This window comes from Mandrillus leucophaeus, unplaced genomic scaffold (genome assembly GCF_000951045.1).
Source record: "Mandrillus leucophaeus isolate KB7577 unplaced genomic scaffold, Mleu.le_1.0 Scaffold1699, whole genome shotgun sequence".
NCBI classification, from domain to species: domain Eukaryota; kingdom Metazoa; phylum Chordata; class Mammalia; order Primates; family Cercopithecidae; genus Mandrillus; species Mandrillus leucophaeus.
The window spans coordinates 143454-150241 of NW_012101697.1; the positions used below are offsets into that span (position 1 = coordinate 143454).

The window sequence follows — 6788 nt, forward strand, 5'->3', positions numbered from 1 at the left end:
CATAAGCCAAGGAAGTAAAGATTTCCAGGAAGGAGGAAGTAGAGTGGAGTCAGAAGTTCAATAAAAGTCATTTCAGAAATCTTACCTTGGTTTTGAAATCCTTACAGAGAGCAGTTTCACATAACGTGAGCAATTATTTCTCCTTCATCACCATCATTCCAGAGTTGAGCTTCTTCTCTGGCTTCAGAAATGTGGCCCTTCCCCTTGTCAGGATATGTTGGAGACACGATGCATACAGATGCCCTCAAAGTCAGCAGGGGTTTGGGGCGAAATTCATTGACTTTAGGGAACTCCTTGACTTCTAAGTGCTGTTCACCTGGAGGACCACAGCGGGCACAGAGATGACCACGTAGCTTCTGCCTGGGACCTAAACAGGGCAGAGAAATAGGAGGATCAAGTATAAAGGGAGTGGGGAAGATGGGTCTGGGCTTACAGTACTGAACCCAGGGATGACCGTAACTGTATGTGTCTCGAGGCCGGTGACGATATATGTGAAAGAAAGAGGACTTAGGAGAGCTCTGAATTCCAGCTGTCCTACAAACTTCATCTCAGCTTTCTTTCTCAGTTCATGTGCTCTCTACCATAAAGCCTGATGGAATTGCTGACCCTTCAAGTTCTCTTTTCATCTGCACACCTTCCCTCCTGCTGCACACTGTTCAGCATCATCACACACTTCTCCAGCCTCCTCTCTTCCCAGTCCCACCCCTTCCCAGTTCCCACAGCTGAGCTGTCCTGCTGAGGAGTTCTTAGCAGCCCTCTGTGACCACAAGTGCAAGTTCCATTCCCTTCTGAAACAAAGTCTCCCATTTATTCCCTCGTGAGGGCACGTCCTTTCCTCTGACCCTCATGGACTCTCCTAGGTGCACCCCCTGTGGATTTGTTCCTGGGTCTGAGGTTCCCTCCTTCCCTGATGGCGTCTGGAGGGCAAGGGGTATCTGTCTCCCCTACTGAGTGTCATAAGCTGCCCAACTCAGCACACCCACCCTCTACCTCTTCCTAGGTGTAGTGACAAGGTGAGGGAGGTAATGGGGTGGGGTCTGGAATCAGACACCAGGAGGAAAGGGGTTGTGGCTCTCTTTGCCTCTCACTCTGTGTGTATTTCTCTCGGGCATCAGGTGGATTTCCCAACGATTTTTCTCCTGACTGTTTTCTGGACCCGTCCTGGTCTCCAAGCTCCCCCTCCTGACTCTCTACAGTGCCCAGGGAGTCCAACAGTTAAGCCTGGAGCTGGGCCAACCTGTCTGCTTCCTGTGTGAGGATCGGACTGGACGATTTCAACCCCCTGCTCAGCTGGTCTTCTGGAGCCTCACCCTAGTAGTTGGCAAGTAAGTCTTTTTGCTCCTCTGGTCTGCCCGGCCCACACTTTTAGGAGAAAGTGCCCTAGAACCTGTATACTCTAAACTGTGAAACCCTGTTCCTTCTTTTGGCCACACCACACCTACGCACTGCCCAAAGTTCAGTCAATTCTAGCCCAGAGTTTGGGCTCACAGTGTGGCATCTTTCTCTGCATGTTGTGTTAGCCTGTACTTTGGGCAAGTTACTTAAATTTTTTGAGCCTCAGTTTCTACATCTTAGGGTGGACAGTAAATAGAATCAGCACAATCAAGTGAGAAAGTGATGGCCCAGTGTCTGGTGAATGGTAAGCACTCAATAAATGGCAGCTTTTGTGATTATTGTTCTCATCATCATTGGTTTCAACTTTCATCAACTGCTCTCCAACCCTGTTGATGCCCCCGATTCAGTCAGTCACTTGAACCTCTCACTCCATGACCAGGTGGCACCATGTGGCTATGGCCGTGAAGGGCCGGTCTGTCACCCTCATTGTTGACTGCAAGATGTGAGTCACCTGGCCTCTCCCCTGAAGCACTGGTTCAGTGTTGGACACCTGTGGGGTGATAATCCTCGGTGCCTGTATCCTGGATGAAGAAGTCTTTGAGGCAACCACAGAAATCAGAGAAAGGAGTGACTTCTGGTCCTCTATCTTGTGCCCACTCCCTTTCTGGCCGCAGTATCCAATGTTCCTATTTCTTAAGCCTTCATTTTTTTTTTTTCCTCGTGAATTTTTATTTGCACTTCCTATCTTCGGGACTACTGATCTCTGCAGAATAACTAGATGTCCACTTATGTGGCAGGACTGTCCACAGCCACTTATTCTGTCCTTCAGTCTTCATCCCCCCACCTATCCATCCCTTGAACCCATCTCTCTCCTCATCCACCCCATCCATTCACTCATTCACCAGCCCACCTACACACACATCCACCACCCACTCCCCCAACCATTTATTCACCTATGTATCACACGCTTACCCATCTACTCATGCAGGAAGGCTTATATCTACTCACCTGCCCATCCTCCCCCTGCTTAATGACTCTCCACCTCTTTACACCCATCTATTCAACTATGCTTTTGTTCATCTGTCCTCTTCAACTTATCCATCCATCTATTCACTCACCCACCCACTCACACGCCCCATCTACCTATGCATACAAGGATGCATGCATCTGTTCAGCCACCCAGCTATCCATTATCCTTCCTGGAACTCAACCGCTCTCTCCTTTAATACACTCATGCACCCATCTCCTCACCCACTCACTTCCCATCCAACCATTCATTCACCCACCTATTCAATTCCACTCATCTATCTATTCACTCGTCTGATTCCATCTACTCTGTACCTCCGCTCATCTACCCACCAAGCCTTGCATGCATAATTCCCTTTGCAGGAGTCCCATTCTACCTGTTTTGTGCCTTTCTTTTCACTCTGGATCATGGTAGCCATAATGTTGAAAGTTCACTTCCTGGATCCTCTTTTCTTGGCTGCTTCCTGTCTGTACAGCCACTTCCTGTTTGTCCGGATTGTTTTGTGGCCATCTTGGCTATGTTTAATTTTCCTTGGCCCTGGCATCACTCTTACATCTAAGTATTTGTCATTTTGTTCTGCGTCTCTTAGTTGCTCTCATATCTTCCCGTATTCCTTGTCAGTGGGACTGCTTCCTGTCTACTCTGCTCCATCTTCTGCCTGCCTTGCAGTTATGGATGCCTTCTTTACCCTGCTACTGCATCCCACACCTCCCACTCTTGGCAACCTTAACCTTCTGCTGCCTTTCCTTTATGCTGCTGTCTGGGTCTTTGGGGTTGATGTTGGATATGGGAGAATTTTGAAACTGATCATTGCTGTCAGGATGAAGGTGGAGAGGGGCATTCTGAAGATCTTTGTTTCAGTGAGTTGGGGTGGTGGTGAATATTTCACCTTCTCCCTACCCTTATCTTGGCTATGGCCTGGATTGGGAACAGGCATCTGAGTGGAGGTGTGCAAGGGAGGAAACTGGTTGGCTTGGAGTGTACATGAGGGCCAGAGGAAGGGCAAAGCATCCTTGCTGGGAGAGGAACTGTGGGGTGTATTGTAGGGGGCTGCTCTGGGGCTTGGATAACTGAGCCCAAGAACTATATCTTTTGCAAAAGCCAATTATGAGGCCTCAGTTTGGAATATCTCTGGGGAATGCTCTCCAAATTTACTTGGAGTATGGATACTTAACTTGTGTGGGATTTTTACATTTTTGAACTCCTTCAAATTCTAAATAAAATTTTGTGCATAACGGCATATACTTTTTCTTTTCTGGAGAAAGACCGAAAGACTCAAAGTCCTCTTTCTGAAAGAGGCTCTCCGGGATTTGGAGAGGTTGTGTTTGCTGAGGTGGGACTGGGAACTGGGGTGCTGGGAACCCTGAGGTCTCCTTGGCAGGCCTGAGAGTTTTGTGAACAGAGGTATTTAGGGGAGGCCTGTGGGGCTTGGGTGTAGGGCTGGTCTGGTCTCCAGAGGACCTAAGAATCAAGGTTGGAGTTGAGATGGGGGCAGGCCTGGTGTCCTGGCTGCTCACAGGCCCCACTGGGGTTACATGTGTGTCTCCCTCACCCTGCCCATGGACCCCGGGGGCTGAAGGGAGAGAAGAGAGAGCCTGCAGTGCTGGAACCTGTAAGTGATGCTGGCCACAGGGCTGAGGTGGTGGAAAGAGGAGAAGCGAGTGGGGTTTGGTGTGCTGGCCCTGTTGCCTCTGAGTTTTAACCTTTGACTCCACAGGGTATGCTCCTGGAGGGGCCCCCTGGTTTAGAAGGCCCTGCAGTGAGTCTAGCAGTGACCTGGTAGCCATTATTTTCTCAGACATCCCTCCTATGTGTTCATCTGTGCCTTCTTCACACATGCTCGTGCCTCCTCCTCAGAACTCCAGAGCGTCCTTCCCATAAAAGTTTTATTTAAAAAAATTATTTCAATAGTTTTTGGGGAACAGGTGGTGTTTGGTTATATGGATAAGTTCTTTAGTGATGATTTCTGAGGTTTTGGTGCACCCATCACCTGAGGAGTGTACACTGTATCCAGTGTGTAGTCTTTTATCCCTCACCCCACTCCTACCCTTTCCCCTCAAGTCCCCAGTGGCCATTGTATCATTCTTATGCCTTTGCATCCTTATAGCTTAGCTCCCATTTATGAGCGAAAATAAACGATATTTGGTTTTCCATTCTTGAGTTACTTCCCTTAAAATAATGATCTGTAACTCCCTCTAGGTTGCTGCAAATGCTATTATTTCATTCCTTTTTATGGCTGAGTAGTATTTTAAGGTACATCGATCATATATATCTCATATATATATATCACATTTATCTCATATATATATATATATATATATATATATATCACATTTTCTTCATTCACCCATTGATTGATGGACATTTGGGGTGGCTCCATATTTTTGCAATTGTGAATTGTGGTGCTGTAAACATGTGTGTGCAAGTGTCTTTTTCATACAATGACTTCTTTTCCTCCAGTAGTGGGATTGCTGGATCGAACGGTAGATCTATTTTAGTTCTTTAAGGCATCTCTGTACTGTTTTCCATAGTGGTTGTACTAGTTTAATTTCCCACCAGTAGTGTAGAAGTGTTCCCTTTTCATCACACCTACTCCAACATCTATAATTTTTTTGATTTTTAGCTAATGACCATTATTGCAAAAGTAAAGTGGTTTTGAAATTACATAATGGTTTTGATGTGCATTTCCCTGATAATTAGTGATGTTGAGCATTTGTTCATATGTTTGTCTACCATTTGTATATCTTCTTTTGAGAATTGTCTGTTCCTCTCCTTAGCCCATTTTTTGATGGGATTATTTGTTTATGTCTTGCTGATTTGCTTGAGTTCATTGTAGATTCTGGATATTAGTCCTTTTTTGTATGTATAGCTTGCAAATATTTTCTCCCACTCTGTGGACTGTTTACTCTGATGATTATTTCTTTTCCTTTGAATAAACTTTTTAGTTTAATTAGGTCCCATCTGCTTATCTTGTTTCTTTTGCATTTGCTTTTGGGTTCTTGGTCATGAACTCTTTGCCTATGCCAATGTCTACAAGAGTTTTTCTGATGTTGTCTTCCAGAATTGTTGTGGTTTTGGGTCTTAGATTTAAGTCTTTGATCTCTCTTGAGTTGATTTTTGTACAAGGTGAGAGATGAGGATCCAGTTTAATTAAAAGAATTAAAGGATCCAGTTTAATTCTTCCACATGTGGCTTGCCAATTTCTCCAGTATCATCTGTTGAATATGATGTCCTTTCCCCACTTTATGTTTTTGTTTGATCAGTTGGCTGTAAATATTTGGCTTTATTTCTGAGACTTCTATTCTGTTCAATTAGTCTATAAAAATCTTCAGATTTTTTAATCTTTTTAAATATGTTTTTATATCATTCCCATGCTGTTTTGGTGACTATAGCCTTGCAGATAATGTGATGCCTCCAGATTTATTCTTTTTGATTAATCTTGCTTTGGGTATGTGGGCTTTTTTGTGGTTCCATATGAATTTTAGGATTGTTTTTTCTAGTTCTGTAAAGAATGATGATGGCATTTTGATGGGAATTGCATTGAATTTGTAATTGCTTTTGGCAATATGGTCATTTTCACAATATTGATTCTACCCATCCATGAGCATGGGACGTGGTTCTACTTGTTTGTGTCATCTATAACTTTTTTCGGCCGTGTTTTTAGTTTTCCTTGTAGAGGTCTTTTACCTCCTTGGTTAGGTATACTCCTAAGTATTTTACTTTTTTTGCAGCTACTGTAAAAGGGGTTGAGTTCGTGATTTAATTCTCAGCTTGGTCACTGTTGGTGTGTAGCAGTGTTACTGATTTGTGTACATTGATTTTTTATCCTGAAACTTTACTGAATTCATATATCAGATTTAGGAGCTCTTTGGATAAGTCTTTATGGTTTTCTAGCTATACAATCATATCCTCAGTGAATAGCAACAGTTTGATTTCCTATTTACTGATTTGTCTGACTGCTCTGGCTAGGATTTCCAGTACTTGTCTTGTTACAGTTCTCAGGGGGAATGCTTCCAACTTTTCCCCATTCAGTATACGGTTGGTTGTGGGTTTGTCATAGATGGGTTTCGTTACCTTAAGTTATGATCTTTGTATGTCAAGTTTACTGAGGGTTTTAATCATAAAGCGATGCTGGATTTTGTCAAATGCTTTTTCTGTGTCTATTGAGATTTTTGTTTTCAAATCTGTTTACGTGATATACCACATTTATTGACTTGTGCATATTAAACTATCCTTGTATCCTTGGCATGAAACCCAACTGATCATCATGTATGATCTTTTTGATATATGTTGGATTCATTAGCTTGTATTTTGTTGAGGATTTTTGCATCTATTTTCATCAGAGATATTGGTCTGTAGTTTTCTTGTTAGTTATATCCCTTCCTGGTTTTGGTGTTAGGGCAATCCTGGGTTCATAGAATAATTT

The 6788-nt window shown here is 43.7% G+C and overlaps 1 pseudogene; it reads left to right on the forward strand.

Moving 5' to 3' along the window:
• Positions 1-228: 228 nt before the first annotated feature.
• LOC105537164 lies at positions 229-4145 on the forward strand (annotated as a pseudogene).
• The last annotated feature ends 2643 nt before the right edge of the window (positions 4146-6788 follow it).